Source organism: Schistocerca gregaria, chromosome 10 (genome assembly GCF_023897955.1).
Source record: "Schistocerca gregaria isolate iqSchGreg1 chromosome 10, iqSchGreg1.2, whole genome shotgun sequence".
NCBI lineage: Eukaryota > Metazoa > Arthropoda > Insecta > Orthoptera > Acrididae > Schistocerca > Schistocerca gregaria.
The window spans coordinates 198,790,253-198,808,291 of NC_064929.1; the positions used below are offsets into that span (position 1 = coordinate 198,790,253).

At 38.5% G+C, this 18,039-nt stretch overlaps 1 protein-coding gene across 2 annotated transcripts in view; it reads right to left on the reverse strand.

Moving 5' to 3' along the window:
* The window catches only part of LOC126293619 (GA-binding protein subunit beta-1-like), an 85,721-nt gene that overhangs the window by 64,082 nt on the left and 3,600 nt on the right, over positions 1-18,039 (reverse strand). The gene's annotated exons all lie outside the window — the stretch shown is intronic.

An 18,039-nucleotide genomic window follows, 5' to 3' on the forward strand; every position in this document is an offset into this window, starting at 1 on the left:
CGCAGCTGTTGCATCGCCTGTTGCATAAAAATGTGCCTTTTCACCGGTCCGCATCATGCGATGCGGCTTTCCAAAAATTGAAGACTATGCTGAAACAGGGCCCCGTGCCTGGCTACTTATCGAACTGGCCAACATCTTGTTCTTGCCACAGACGCCTCTCAATATGGGATCAGTGCAGTCCTTGCGCACCGTTTTTCTGACGGTTCTGAACAACCCATTGCTTATGCCTCCAAAATGCTCATGGATGCCCAACAAAAGTATTCTCAAATTGAAAAAGAAGCTTTGGCCATTATTTATGCTCTTCATCAGTTTGGTGTTTTTCTCTATGGATCCAAATTTCCATCTTGTTACAGATCACAAACCACTTGTTTCCTTGTTTCACCCATCAATGTCACTTCCTGACAAGGCTGTACACCGCCTCCAGCGTTGGGCTCTTTACTTGTCTCGTTTCAATTATGAGATTCATTTCCGGCCAACGGCTCAACATGTGAATGCTGATGCACTGTCTCACCTTCCCATGGGTCCTGATCTGGCATTTGATAGGGATGAACTTTTGTGTTTCCACCTGGATGTTGCCGAGCAGCGGGTTGTGGACGGGTTCCCCATCACCGGGGACCAGCTGGCGGCTGCTATGGGTTCTGGCCCTACCCTCTCCCTGGTCTTACGCTGTATTCGGAAGGGTTGGCCAGATCGTCCATCCGCTAAGACTTATGAGCTGTCACAGAACTGCTACGCTTTGTGTTACCGCCTAACGGGCAGGGATGGTGTTATCCTCCCTTTTTTTTTTTCTCTAATGGTTTAAATGCCCAGATATCCAAGTTAAAACAACTGTGAGAATGACTATGAAACCACACGTTTTCGTGTTATATTATTTAAAAATATACAGCCTGTGTCTCTCCAAATGTTTATTAGAGTAACATGTGAAATTGTGATGTAAATCGGTCAGAAAATTTTCGAGATATTTTGTAAGAATACTACCCTCTAGCATACTATATATATGTATTTATGCATTAGATATATTAAAAATATATTGCCTATATCTGTCCGAATGTTTGTTACAGCATTTTGTAAAAATCTGAAGTAAAACAATCAAGAACTTATTGAAGTTTTTGGTAACAACTTTAAACAACATGTCTTTATATGGTAATAGAGGTTTATGTACCATGTTCACTAATATAACGTTTAGCCTATGTCTCTCGAAACATTTATTAGAGTATCATGTAAAAATCTGAAGCACATTGGTCAAGAACTATTTGAGATTTTTAGTAACAATGTTGAACAACAACTCTTTTTATATAGTAGTATAGATACAGATTATATATACCATATATATTTAAAAATGTATGGTCTACCTCCATCCAAATGTCTGCTAGAGTATTATGAAAAAATCTGAAGTACACTGGTCATTAACTTTTGGAGACTTTTGCTAACATTTCTCTTTTTTTACAGTGTGAAAAGTATCATGTGTCCATCTATATGTTTATTAGATTATTACTTAAAAATTGAAGTAAATTCATTAAAAACTTTTTGAGATTTTTGTTACAACATTTCCCATTTATAAAGTGTGCATATATTTATACACCACTTATACTTAAAAAATGTGTAGCCTTTGTCCTGAATGTTTATATGAATATTGTACAAACATTTGAAATAAACTGGATGAGAACTTTTGAGATTTTTGGTAACAGCATTAAACAACAACTTGTCTTTATATAGCAGTATAGATTGTCCACAAATAAAGCAATTCAGGACCTCACAAACAAGTCGTAGCAAAGCCAAAAGAGAAAAATTATCCTGCTGGTATATTTTGTGATCTTGCAATAGCCCTTGACTGCATACATCACAAATTTCTACTTGGTAAACTGAAATGTTATGGCATTAATGGTATCTCTTGTCCATATAGGGAGTCTCACCTGTATAACGGAGACAAGAGGGTCTCATTGACAGACTGTGTCAAAGGCATGAAGTTTGCTTCAGGATGGGGGAAAGTAAAATGAGGGTCCCACAAGGATTAGTACTGGGTACCTTCTTGTTCTCAAACTTTAAGAACGTGATGTATTCTAGAACAGTATCTCACCTTAGCAACAACAATATTTTCAGCAAATCACAGTTTGGGTTTCAGAAGAGTTAGTGCACTGAGAATGCCATTCACATGTCCATTCTCCAAATTTTACAAGCATTAAATAATAAAATAGCATAGGCTGCCATTTTCTGCTACCTACCTAAGTCATTTGACTGTGTGAATCACTGTATTCTCATAGATAAGGTGAAGTTTTACATGATTGATGGTATAGCTAACCAATGGATAATGTCATACCTAATCAAAAGATTGCAGGAAGTTGTAATTTGTAAATCAACCAATATAGTCCAAGGACATAATTCTGGCTGGGGATAAATCATGTATGGTGTTCCTCAAGGTCCAATTTTAAGTCCGCTATTGTTCCTCATATGTGTAACCATCTTCCGTCTAATATACAAAAACCAGAATTAGTGCTTTTTGGAAATGGCACCAAGCATACATACAGGAAGAGAAGAATGGTAAACAATTTTCTTAAAAGTATCATTAGGTCGTTTTCTGAGAATGGTCTCTTCTTAAATTTTAAAAAGATACAACACATTCAGCTCTGCATATCTAGGAGTACTGCATCAATAGAACAGTAAGTATAACACATCATAAGGAAATAATAAGTAAGGGGAAAATTCAAAATTCTTCATTTAAACTGGAGAAAACGCTTTTTGGAACTCCTAAAACAGCTTAGTCTAGTGACATTTACAATTAGAATAACTGCAAATCTTGGGGAGAGACAAATCAGTTAGCTGACATATTTTCATTCGGTAATGCCATATAGAATCACATTCTGTTCACCCACGATCAGTTTGTATTCATATGTCTAAGGAGTTGGGCATTCTGACTACTGCTTCACAGTATTTTTATTCTCTCATGAAGTTACTTGTAAATAATCCACTACAGTTTAAAAGGAAAAATAATGTACATAATTACAACAGCAGAAAGAAAAATGACATTACTCTGAATTAAGGTTGTCTTTAGCACACAAAGGAGTGCACAATCCTACAACAAAAATTTTTGATCACTACCTTGTGATATAAAATGTCCAGCAGACAGGAAAGTAAAATTTGAAAACAAACTGTTTCTCATTGACAATCCCTTCAAACTCAGGAGGAGGGTTTCTATTGCAAAGAGAAAAAGGTGGTGGGTAGGAATTACTAACTCGCATCTGCATATTTAAAAAAGGAAAAAATATAAATGTTCAGCATGTAACCATGGAACATAAAACTAACTACCAATTAGCTAACAGAAAACAAGGGCCTCATTGACAGACTGCATCAAAGACATGAGGTTTGCTTCAGAATGGGGGACAGTAACATGTGGGAGTCCCTCAAGGATCAGTACTAAATACCTCCTTATTCTTAATCCATACAAATGATCTACCAATCTTCCATTAAATTTAGAGGACAGCTCAGAACCTGTAATTCTTGCTGATGGCACAAGCATACTAATCAAGGGCCCAATGTAAACCTTACCAGACACAGCTCAGACAATAGCTGAGCAGGCCTACAAGTAGTTCACAGCTAACAGTTTGAGTCCTAATATCACAAAGATTCATATTATGTTATTTACAGTAAGCACAAATGATCATCAAGTGCCATAAGTAGGCATTAATGGTAATGCACTTAATGAAACATCCCATGAAAAATCCCTTACAGTACAGGTTGAATGAAAACAGCACACAGATAAACTAAACAAGAAGCTCAGAGCAGTGTTGTTGTTGTTGTTGTTGTTGTTGTTGTTGTTGTTATTGTTCCCCACCAAACAAGCATCAAAGACACTGACCTAACAGTAAGTGTGTTGTCTTATTTTCAATTGTTCATGTCCTATGGAATTATCTTCTGGGGCAATGCACTGAAAAGTAGATAGGGACTTTATTTTGCAGAGGTGAACAGCGATAATACTGTGTGAATCTCAATCAGTTCAAAAGAAAATTGAAAATATGCATCACTACCAACTCAAATTGCAAATTTTCTGAACACCTAAAGCTAAATATTGAAATGATCTGTCACATACATGACAGTTAGCAGTGTTCATTGTAAAGCTTCATGAAAATGACCCAGAACAATATTATAAATTAATTAATTGAGTGCTTTGCAAAACTTGTGCAATCCCCATTTCATTCATGTATTTTAAACGTTTCCCTCTAAAGTTAGAGAGTTCTCACATTCAGATTAACCAACAAAATTATTTTGTATATCTGTATGTATGCAAACAGCTTATGAAGCAGCTATGATGTGAAGCATTCAGTCAGGCCATCAGTTCTGACGAGTCAGTTGAAGCTGCATGATGATCTTACCTACTGTGTTTGAAAGCTGGGCCTCCAAAATAACCCATTCCACGATGGTTCGTAGAAGCTTCTCAACTTTATTTAGCACATTTTATAGTTATACAGTAGAGTGAAAGACTTTTTTCCCTTGATCCCTCAGACTTCTGACAAGTTTTATGCAGCCTGCCACAAATACCTCTCTTGCACTAACCTCTTCATCTGAGAATGACACTTGCATCCTATGTCCTCAAATACCTGTTGGATGTATTCCAATTTCTGTCCTCCCCTACACTGTTTACCCTCTACAACTCCCGAACCACCACGGAAGTTATGACGTATTAATATGAGTTATCATCCTGTCCCCCCTTCTTTCCAGTGTTTTCCATCTGCTCCTTTCTTCTCCGATTCTGCCAAGAACCTCCTCATTCCTTACCTTAACAGTCCAGCTAATTTTCATCGTCTTTCTACAGCATCATATCTCAAATGCTTCAGTTCTCTTCTTTTACAGTTCTACCACAGTCCATTATTCACTACCATGCTCCAAACGTAAATTCTTCAGAAATTTCTTCCTCAAATTAAGACCTATATTTGATAGCATTAGACTTCTCTTAGTCAGGAATGCCCTCTTTGTCTGTCTTGTGAAAGATATCAATAAACAAAAAACAACAGTTTGCTGTTTGAGACATTCATGGATGAACAGTTCTTAATGAAGACTGTATTCATTGGTGATGCTACCAGCTGTGTGGGGTCACATCCATCAATACAATATCAAGTTATTGGTTCATAAAAACATATTTCATTACATATAAACCCTACAGCCTACAAGAGAGCATCTGTTCGGCTACCACACCTGAGAGGCAGAATTGTCAATCTATATTTCTTTACAGAGTCAACTGCAGAATCTGCAGTTAACCTCAACATGTTACACGAGTAGGCAGTGTCAGAAATTGAAGATCCACATCTACATGACTATGGAGCATTTCACAATAAAGTGCCTGACAGAGGATTCATTAAACCATCTTCCAGCTATTGCTCTACTGTTCCACTCTCAAACAGTGTGTGAGAAAAACGAACACTTAAATCTTTCCATGTGAGCTATAATTTCTCTTACTTTATTACATTGATCATTTCGTACAATGACGGCGGTTGCCAACAAAATATTTTTGCATTTGGAGGAGAATGTTGGTGACTGAAATTTGATGGAAAGGACCTGCCGCAATGAAAAACACCCCTCCCCAATTCGCATAGCATACCTGTGGCAATCTCTCGCCTATTTCATGATAATACAAAACAAGCTGCCCTTCTTTGAAGTTTTTCTGTGTCCTCTGTCAACCCTGTCTGATGTGGATCTCACACTGCATAGCAATACTCCAGAAGAGGATGGACAAGAATAATGTAGGCGGTCTCTTTAGTAAACCTAATCTAGGCGATCTCTTTAGTAAACCTATGTTCCAAGATAACTGCTACTAAAGTGGCCTTTGGTTCACGTTCCCTGCAACATTTTCTATGTGAGTGTACCAATTTAAGTTATTTGTAACTGTAATTGCTAAGTATTTAGCTGAATTCACAGTTTTTAAGAGTTCTGCGATTTGTTGTGTAACTGAAATTTAGGAATTTCTTCTAATACTAGTGTAGATGACTTCAGTTTGTTATTATTTGAAGTGATTTACCACTTTTTTATGTAATTTTACTCCCTAGGTAGGTGAAGGATTCAATGGTCTGCAGTCACTCATTATATAGTGAGCATTGGGCAATTGTATTTTGTAAACTCACCACTAAGATTTTTGTTATAGCTTTATTAACAAAGGGGAAGCTGTCATTTTCCAATGTTATGGCGCTCCTCCACACTATACCAACATTGTTTGTCACCTTTTGGATGAGGAATTCCCACAGCCAGGGTAGATAGGTGTGGATGGGTTGCATAACTGCCTTACCTTAGGATCAACCTGTTTCATATCAACACAGTCCAAATTTTTTCTTTGAGCTATCAAGCAATGCATGTATAAAGTATGTATCAATGATTCTTAACATCTAAATAAAAGACTGAAAGTAGCTATTCATTCTGTTGCATTATATACTTTTTTCATCATTTATAAAGAGACTGCATATTAGTTCAGTGTGTACAGCAACAAATGCACCATGTTACACGATATGGAACATATGAATAAACTTAATAGTTTAGTTAAAATTTTGCAATGTATCTGAATAATCTCCTTCTCAAGGCTGTATAACACTTTTGAAACTACACCATAACCTTATGGGAACACTGGACACTGAAGAATAACCCATACGTTGCAGCATTTTCTTGTACCAGATAGTGTGAGCATGCATAACCAAACAGCATGTGATACATGTGCCTCCATGGACGGTCTATGGCCGTCACCTCGCAACCTGGACTCGTGGCACAGCAAACACTGTACCATCTGCACAACAGCCAGTATAAGCCTGGAAAGCAAAGCCCTCAGCCTCACATTTACTTGCTTATTGTATGCCTCACCTGTGAACCTGTATATAGATGTGTTCAACAGTTATAAAATTTGGCACTGTTCTATACTTCATTCAATGTTATTGTGGATCTATTCTTGTAGTAGGAGAATAAACATGTGTAGTGTTCCTTCTGAGATTGTGTCTTCACACCTTTGCAACACATTTGTATGTAAGGTGATGTTGGTAGTGTTGTCACTGATGCCTGGTATAGATTAAAACACTAACTCCATTTAACACTCATAACATACATCAGTAAGTAGCAATACATGTACAATAGCTTGATAAACATGGGAGTCCACATAATCAGTTAATCCAACATGTCAAGTGTCATATCGACACTGTATGTTTCTTGCAACATGGTATTTCATGTTCACCATTCATTATGCTGCAGCTAAGTGGCAACATTCATTGACAAGAGTGCGCCCAATACATATGCTTGACAGGTCCGAGATATTGATACCTACAGGTACAACATAAATGGTCTCTACCATACACAGCCCTAGTAAAATTAGTGAAAAACAATCTCAATCACACAGCCATTTATTGAACATATGACCAGTTTTGGTACTAGTAGTAGTCCGTCTTTAGATAGCGTACCATCCAACTCACGATGATGATGCTCAGAACAGCTGTGCTGACCCAGCTGCAAAACTGATCTTTTGTATGTTACCTTTGTTGTATGTACACACGTTATCCAACCGAAAGATCAGGTTACATAGAAAAATCAATCAGATACAGTCAGAGGCAGGTGTGGATACAAGAGAGACAGAAGTAGGGGGGGGGGGGGGGGGGGGGGGTTAGAGGACTGATTGTACATGCATCAACTTCCAGATTTAATAAACTGGCATGAAAATGGTAAGGAATTCTAGATGATACATGCTATGTTTAATGCAGGTTACTTTGCAGTTGCTAGCACATGTCGATGGCTTTGTGGCCTGGCCAGCTGCATATAATGCTCCAGGCAGCAAAACGCAGCTATTCACAGGCTGACCATAGCTGCTGCTGGCAACAAACCTGGCAGTTTGTGAGCTCACAGGTAGAACCAGCACGTCACAGGAAGTTGATTAAGAAAAACAAGGCAAGGAAAGATGGGACAAAGTCTCCACAAAGAAAAAAAATAACAGAAAGTCTGACTTCTGAAACATAGCAGCTACACGACGGGAATTAACAGACTTTGAACATGGAATGGTAATTGGAACTAGACATATGGGACATTCAATTTTGTAATTAAATAGGTAATTCAATAGTCTTGAGACACACAGTGTCAAGTGTGTGCTGAGAATACCAAATTTCAGGCATTACCTCTCACTGCAGACAACGCAGTGACCGATGGCCTTCAATAAATGACCGACAACAGCAATGTCTGCATACTATCGTCAGTGCTAACAGATAAGCAACACTGTGGAAATAATGGCAGAAATCAAAGTGGGACATACGACGCATGTATCTCTCAGGGCAGTGCAGCGAAATTTTGTGTTAATGGGCCATGACAGCAGATGACGGATGTGTGCCTTTGATAACACCATGACATTACCTGCAGCGCCTTTCCTGGCTCGTGACCATGTTTGTTGAATCCAAGATCACAAGAAAACCACAGCCTGGTCAGATGAGTCCCAATTTCAGTTGATAAGAACTAATGGTAGGGTTTGAGTATAGTGATGACCCCAAAAAGTCATAGACCAAGATTTGCAAGTTGGTGGTGGCTCCATAACGATGTGGGCTGTGTTACATGAAATGGACTGGATCCTCTGGACGTTCAACTACTTGGAGACCATTTGCAGCCATTCCTGGGTGTCAAGCTCACAAACAACAATGGAATTTTTCTGAGTGACTACGTGCCATGTCATGTGGCCACTATTGTTCACGACTGGTCTGAACAACATTCTGGACAATTTGAGCAAATGATCTGACCATCCAGACTGCCCAACATGAATCCAATCGAACATTTATGGTACACAATCCCGCTGCACTACACCAGGTAAAAGGGGGTCCAACATTATAATATGAGGCATGCCATGACTTTTGTCACCTCAGTGTACTGAGAACTGGTGCAAACAAATTATTATTGTTATTATCATCATCATCATCATCACATTACAACATACTACATGTGAAAATTTAATTAAATGATATATTATTATTAAAGTAAAAGTTTTATGTATTATACTTACAACGAGAATAAAATTCTGGATTCACACCTGGTCAGGTGGAGATGTCACTAATTCACAAACCACTCATCACTATGGATTCTGTTTATGAAATTTGAATACTCGTACAGCTATCCTCCTTGGAAATTTAGTAATTCACATGCAGCAGATAGAATGCTGAAATCCTATCCTCGAACACACTCCGGAGGCCACCAATAATGTGTCTCACAAGCACAGAGTCAACTGGGACTGCTCAGGCCAGAAGGTATGAAAACCACCAGTTGAGAAACCACCCGAAAACAGTGGAGCACAATTTTCAGTTCACTTGCTGGTCAGTTAGTTGGGTGGTGATTGTTACCACCTCATGAACCACGCTAAATCAGGGGTCTTGACTAGCACCGTGCTTGCGAGTTTGATCATTGATCCCCTCGACAAAGTGGCAAGATTAGGATTCCAGTATCTTAAAATTGAGCACATGTGAGTTAGTATAGTGCCACAGAATACAGGTGGGTGGGCAAATGAACTGAATAAGCAGAAGTCAAACCATGTAATGAAACCTGCAACACTTATCATCACCTTCTGAAAGAATACCACAGACAACAACTGTGTCTACCAAATACTCCAGCTCCATAATTTCCAGTTTGCAGTGATGTTGGTCATTCACCTGTATGTTCTTGGCCAATTCTGTCTCTATTTCCGACACAGATATGACTTCCAGCACTGAATACCATCGAAATCCAGTTACTTCTTTGAAACATCCTGTCTCTGAACCACTCTCAAATGTAAACATAGAAGAGGAATCAGAGTTCAAGAGCCACTTTTTCAAGGCATTTGTTTGTTGTTTGTGTAGACATGTAGGAACCGAACAGCAGCAAGCTTCTTAAGTGCGCGCACCCTTCTTCATCAGAGTCCCTCTAACCATTCTTTTGTGCACGTACCCACCAACAGGATGGTATCAGTGGAGAATAACCATTGTGATTATGCAAAACGACTATATGGCTTCTGAGTGTTCACATTTACACATGTTCAAAGTCATCTTGGACATCCGATTTTTTAAATTCTTTTTTATTTTTCTGCACAAAGTTCACCTGCATACCTTGCTGCACCAGTACCCCAGAGAGATTTATGTGTATTTCCAGAATAAGTTTTTTACAGGCGCTTCCAGAATAACCCTATAGCTCTGAAACATCGTGTGCATTACTGCCTAACTTCTTGGTAAATTAAAAGAGTGACCAGATCAGAAGCCCTGCTGCATTCAATGTGTCCTCCTTCACACCTGTCCAACCAGCTGCGTAGTCCAGCTAGATATGGAGAAGAGCACCTATGGAGTTTTGAAAGCAGGAGATAGATAATAGCTCATGAAATGTTACAATTCATAAAAAAACAGTGTATCTCACTTCTTTTGCTGCTGTATGTAGCTGTGCAATATTTTCTTCTTATCCGATAGCTGTGTGACAGTGTCTCAAATTTTTAAAGGGTGCAAATACAGTACATGCTTATTCACCATGCAAAGTGAAAATTATTTAGTCTGGCAAACTCCGGGAGGTTGCATGGGACTCCAAAGCAAATACTTTTTTTCTACTGTCATAATTTCCTGTGAGCATTTTTTAATACAGAAGATGGAATATTCATTCTTTAGTTGTAACGTCTGATGTGTTTTTGTGACGGATCCTGTCATACCTGTAGAAGGCATGATTTGCTTTCAGTTGTAATAGCTGTTTCACATTTACATTTAGTTGTACATCTTTACTAATGGAGCAATACACCTGGAGGAGTACACTCCTATGGTCAATGCTTACTATACAGCAAACCACAATGGACAAGCAGCACACTGGATTTATCAACAATATCCCCATCACCATACCCAGCTTCAGTGTTCTGGTGTGCATCAATGTCTGTGCGAGACTGGGTCATTTAGCAGATTACCTGGAGAGGGACATAGTTGCACAATACAAACGCTGTAATATGAGGAAGCTGTCCTGCAGCATGTGGACAAAGATTCTTCCATCAGAACTCATATAATTGTGTGTAACATGGGGATGAATGAGCAACTGTTACTTCCATTTCCCTTATAGCATGTGCAGAATCTAGAGCCAGTTTATTATCTACTCAGAGCGTGGTTTTTGTAATGGTACCTGAGACAGTATCACAAATGCATCTGCATTTCCAACCTCTGTGCTCTTTACAGATGATGCAACTTCAAGTCATGATGGAGTCTTTAACATCCACAATTCACATGTCTGGAATGAGCTTAATCCACACTTACTCACACTCATCAAATGTAATTCTATGTGAATGTGCTATGAGGTGTTGTTGGTGACTGTTTAATTGGGTCACATCTCCTCCCTAGGCCACTGAATGGCAGTCTTTTTTAAGGAACCTTCACACTAAAAACCAACTCCAACATACTCAGTTGACAGGTGTTTCCAACTCGAAGTTTGACTTAGTTTTCAACTGCTGTTTGAAGTCGCAAGTCTGAACAACTAGTTGAGGTAAGTTCTGTCTTGAGTTTGTAACTTATGGTCAGTGAGCAAAAACACGGCAGAGTTGTGTGACTTGCGTATGCGCATTTGCTGTGTCATCTGCTGTGTTTCTTTCAACAATGGCAACCCAAGTGTCATCAACAGATCCAACAATTCAGTTTTTGTTAGAAATTAAAATGAGGAAACCTCTGTAGGATCCTTCTGATTCTGCATACAGAGACAGATGTAAAAGGAAAGATTTGTTGAAAGAAGTTTCGGATAAAACTGGTTAACGCTTGTGGAGTGTGAAAGGAAATGGACAAATATGAAAATACAGTACAATCATGAGCATTACAAAATGGTCAAAACTAAAAGTGGGTCTGGGACAACTGAGATTCTACATACCAAAATGGATATTTTTACGAGCATACGAAGTATTTGGAAGGTGTCAAAAAATCGGGGAGACAAATATTTACAATTGTAAGTAAAATGTCATCCACTAGTGTAACTGAAGCTTTAAGATCTTTGGTCAGAAATTTTGTAATTGCAGCTGTATTTTGTCATATTTTGTCAACATCTGATACAAAGTAGTTTGAAAACTAATGGCTTACATTGTTAGTAAGGATTTGGTTTGAAGGTTTTTAATTACTTTTTCTTTTCACTCAATATTCATTTATTAATATTTCTCTTGCCATACAAAGTAGATTGCAAATTCATCCCTTATATTCTTTGCAGTTCTTAGTGCATTGTCTCCCTTTCTCTGAAGATACTTATTTTGCAGAGACATCCTCCAACTGCCATCCGAAACCTTGCCTGTTTCTGGACCTTTGAACTGTGGCACTTTTTTAGTTCTAAGAAAACTGTGCACAGACACAGTTGCAGAAGTCACTAACATTGTTTTTTCAGGACTTAAGTGCATAGTTGTTCTAAGACACCGAAAAACTGCTTACAATATTCCAAAACATTTCTCCACACATCTTCTAGCATGAAATATTTGGTAATTAAACATTCCTCCCTGGCTATCTTTCTCTTGCCACACTGTACATGGTTTCATCATGTACTCTGAAAGAGTAAAAGCATCTCAAATGGGAAATCTTCACAGTTAAAATCTATTTCCATTGCTTATCTGAAACAAAAAACAAAAACACCGAACATGTGTTTACAAAGAGTTTGAAACTGTTGTCAACATTTTTCAACAGTTATATGTTTTTGTTTCTTGGAGTTAGTTTTTGGTGTGAAGATACCTTTACAATTTCCGCATTACAGCACTGCCAGAGTTGATGGATGAAGTGCCGCTCACTACATGACAGTGCATGAAGTTCCAGCATGACAGAGCGCCGGCACGTTTCAGTCATCATATGCATCGGTTTTTGAACTGACAGTTTCCAGAAAAATGGATTGGCAGAAGTGGTCCTTTACCATGGTATACTTGATCCCAATTTGATTCCACTGGACTTTTTTGTGTGGGGAAAGATGCACAATGTTGTTTACAAAACCCCTGTTGAACCAGAAGAGAATCTTCTTGCCTTGATAGTAGCAACAGCAGGAAAAGCTAAGGACACTCCTGCAGTCTTTGACAGTGTTAGACAGAACATGACATGCCAGTGTACCCTTTATTTACAAGCCAGTGGAGGCATTTCTGAACATCTATTGTAGCTTTAGTAATTGTGTTGTGTTAATACTGTTGTCTCTTGGCAATAAAGAATTAAAAATTCTGTGAGTTACTTCTTGCCTACTGTAAGAAAGATTTGATGTTCTCATAAACTGGTGCCTCATAGGAAAATATACTAGAATGTTCCCAGTGTCCCATGCAACCTTCCAGATTTTTCCACTTAATTCACCTGCATCCACACGAAACTCTCTCTACTAGTTTAAAAATCTTTGCAGGAAAATATGACAGTAGAGAAAAAAATTGTTTTGGTATCCCATAGTCTCCAAGAATTTGGGAGTATAAATAATTTTCACCCAGTATAAACTAGAAATATTGGAATTATGACTATGTCATATTTAACTACAAAACAAGATTCGCAGGTTCTTACCTGGTAAGTACAAATTTCTTCCATATTTAATTGATTTTGATCGCTTAAAAGAAAATAAAAATAAATAAACGTCTATATTCAGGTTGTGTTACTGCAATCATTTTCAAAACTGATGCTAACTTGGTTATTTAAAGGTAGCTACAATTACTGGCAAAAACATGATACGCACACCAAATCGTGTTTCTCACAAACCTGATTGTTCATAAATCTCTGGCTGGGGCATTGCTACTTTCACTCTACCCTATGTGGCTGCACTCCCGAATTAGCAATTTTTGTATTAGTAGCTTGCAAATTTCCTCACTCCTCATCCACTTTTCTTACATAGTTACTAAGCTCCGTGCAGTTTTTAATTAACATTACAAAACAAACACCTCACACTTGTCACACCTTTGCAAATAGTGTGAATCACTAAATTATTTCTTAAGCGTAAACCTCACCTACCAATCAGTGGACCCCATTTAAGTGATACCACTGATCTGTTATTCTGGCCAGAGACAGTGGTCATGTGTGGTTACCCGAGTGTGTGTATCCTTTCTAAATGAGGCTCCGGCCAAAAGCTCAGGGTGTCAATATCTTTAGGGTGAGTATCAATCTATTCCTTTGAGAATACGTTGATCTGTTATCTTCTCTTTTCCTCTTATCACACTAAGCTATGCAAACGCTAGATTGATTATGCTCCATTCCTAATGACCTTGATATCAAATGGACTTTAAAGCTGTAACATCCTTTCCATTATTTTCCCCACATTAAGCAAACTTGTCATCAGCATGAAGGTTGATTTGAACGCCACAGTCCTTTACTGGGCATGTTCTTGTTAGAGATGGTATGCCATTGCCTTCCTTCAAGCAATGAACTAACTTCCCCAGTTAGTTATAGGGGGACCTACAGTTTAATGTGGATTCTAAATTATGTTGCAACATAGCATTTTCCACATAAATAAACATTGCCAGAGGTGAAATAAGTGACAGATTAAAATTCTACGAGTAATTGGTGATTGAACCCGTGACCTCTGGATTTGCAGTCCGGCACTTCTACATCCATACTCCGCAAGCCACCTGACGGTGTGTGGCGGAGGGTACCCTTAGTACCTCTATTGGTTCTCCCTTCTATTCCAGACTCGTATTGTTCGTGAAAAGAAGGATTGTCGGTATGTTTCTGTGTGGGCTATAATCTCTCTGATTTTATCCTCATGGTCTCTTCGCAAGATATACGTAGGAGGGAGCAATATACTGCTTGACTCTTCGGCGAAGGTATGTTCTCGAAACTTTAACAAAATCCCGTACCGAGCTACTGAGCGTCTCTCCTGCAGAGTCTTTCACTGGAGTTTATCTATCATCTCCGTAACGCTTTTGCGATTACTAAATGATCCAGTAACGAAGCGCGCTGCTCTCCGTTGGATCTTCTCTATCTCTTCTATCAACCCTATCTGGTATGGATCCCACACTGTTGAGCAGTATTCAAGCAGTGGGTGAACAAGTGTACTGTAACCTACTTCCTTTGTTTTTGGATTGCATTTCCTTAGCATTCTTCCAATGAATCTCAGTCTGGAATCTGCTTTACCGACGATCAACTTTATATGTTGTTGTTGTTATATGATCATTCCATCTTAAATCACTCCTAATGCATACTCCCAGATAATTTATGGAATTAACTGCTTCCAGTTGCTGACCTGCTATTTTGTGGCTAAATGATAAGGGAATTATCTTTCTATGTATTCGCAGCACATTACACTTGTCTACATTGAGATTCAATTGCCATTCCCTGCACCATGCGTCAATTCGCTGCAGATCCTCCCGCATTTCAGTACAATTTTCCATTGTTACAACCTCTCAATACACCACAGAATCATCTGCAAAAAGCCTCAGTGAACTTCCGATGTCATCCACAAGGTCATTTATGTATATTGTGAATAGCAACAGTCCTATGACACTCCCCTGCGGCACACCTGAAATCACTCTTACTTCGGAAGACTTCTCTCCATTGAGGATGACATACTGCGTTCTGTTATCTAGGAATTCTTCAATCTGATTACACAATTGGTCTGATAGTACATATGCTCTTACTTTGTTCATTAAACGACTGTATCAAATGTTCAAACGAACTGTATCAAATGCCTTGCGGAAGTCAAGAAACACGGCATCTACCTGTGAACCCGTGTCTATGGCCCTCTGAGTCTCGTGGACGAATAGCGCGAGCTGGGTTTCACACGACCGTCTTTTTCGAAACCCATGCTGATTCCTACAGAGTAGATTTTTAGTCTCCAGAAAAGTTATTATACTCGAACATAATATGTGTTCCAAAATTCTACAACTGATCAACGTTACAGATATAGGTCTATAGTTCTGCATATCTGTTCGACATCCCTTCTTGAAAACGGGGATGACCTGTGCCCTTTTCCAATCCTTTGGAGCGCTACACTCTTCTAGAGACCTACGGTACACCGCTGCAAGAAGAGGGGCAAGTTCCTTCACATACTCTGTGTAAAATCGAACTGGTATCCCATCAGGTCCAGCGGCCTTTTCTATTTTGAGCTATTTTAATTGTTTCTCTATCCCTCTGTCGTCTACTTTGATATCTACCATTTTGTCATCTGTGTGACAATCTAGAGAAGGAACTGCAGTGCAGTCGTCTTCTGGGAAACAGGTTTGGAAAAAGACATTCAGTATTTCAGCCTTTAGTCTGTCATCCTCTGTTTCAGTATGATTTTGGTTACAGAGTGTCTGGACATTTTGTTTTGAGCCACCTACCGCTTTGACATAAGACCAAAATTTCTTAGGATTTTCTGCCAAGTCACTACATAGAACTTTACTTTCGAATTCATTGAACACCTCTCGCATAGCCTGCCTCACACTACATTTCGCTTCTCGTAATTTTTATTTGTCTGCAAGGCTTTGGCTATGTTTATGTTTGCTGTAAAGTTCCCTTTGCTTCTGCAGCTTTAGGACTAAGCCATCAAAACACACACATTTCTAACTCCGAATATCTGCTTACTGAATTTTCCTGTCACATATAATAACCCCAATTGTAAAATAAAATCTTTTTTATCAGTTCTGTTCTCAGATCTCCTTTGCCACATTACACAAGACAATGTGTTCCACCTCTTACATTTACATACATACTCCAAAAGCCACAATATGGTGCACGGTGCTCAGTACTTGTACTTGTACTTGTACTACTACTACTACTACTACTACTACTACTACTAGTAGTAGTAGTAGTAGTAGTAGTAATTTTCTTTCCTTTTCACTCAGAAACAGAGCGAAGCAAAAATGCCAAATCTATATGCCTCCAGGTGGGCTTTCATTTCTCTAATCTAATCTTCTTGGTCCTTATACAAAATATATGTTAGCAGCAGTAGAATTGTCTGCAGTCAGCCTGAAATGCCAGTTCTCTAAATTTTCTCACTAATGCTCTAAGAAAAGAACCTCACCTTCCAACCAATCAATCCCGTTTAAGTTTCCAAAGCATCTCCATTATATTTATTATTTATTGGTCCAAGAATCAGTTTTGTACATTGTTTGTACATGTGATACAGAACAGTGGTAACCTAGTTAGTTTACAATACAGTAGTCATTTTTTGTCTACATTGTTGACATAATAAAAATGCATAATAATGTAGGATGGTGTACTACATTGCTTCTACTTGTGATAACAGCAGTTATTAAATGAGATGACATGATAAGCACAAAGTAAACTGTACTATGAATTGGCAATTAGTGAAATTTGGTAAATGAGGTTTCTTATTATGATGTTCCATAGACTCAGACAAGGAATAGAAGCAATTATCAAGCAACAACTGTTTTAACTTTATTTTAAATGCATTTAATGTTGGTATGCATTTTAGGTAAGAAGGAATATGGTTATATAACAGCTCCAGAATGATACACTCCTCTTTTGCACAAGTTTGTATTTACTGTGTTCCTGTGTAGGTTCATCTTCTGTCTAGTTTCATGTGTGTGTATATCATAATTGTGTGAAGAGATTTTTTTTTTTAAGATGCTCCCTTTGGTGAAAATTTGTATTTCGTATATATACAAGCAAGGCAGTGGCAATATTTTCAGAGTTTTACAAAGGGGTGTACAAGATTCCTTACATGTAGCTTTTTTTTATCACCTTTATAATTTTTTTCTGTATTTTAAATGTTTTTGTAGCATTTGTGGAATTCCCAATATATATACTAAAGACAAAGATTCCAAGACTTACCAAGCGGGAAAGTGCCGGCAGACAGGCACAATTAACAAAACACACAAACACACACACAGAATTACTAGCTTTCGCAACCGATGGTTGCTTCTTCAGGAAGGAGAGGGAAAGACGAAAGGATGTGGGTTTTAAGGGAGAGGGTAAGGAGTCATTCCAATCCCGCGAGCGGAAAGACTTCCCTTAGGGGAAAAAAAGGACAGGTGTACACTCGCACGCGCGCGCGCACACACACACACACACACACACACACACACACACACACACACACACACACACACACACACACACACACACACGTAGTGACTGTGTACTGCAATGATACATTGTCAGCACTGATGAGCAGCTTGTATTTTGAGTGAGGATG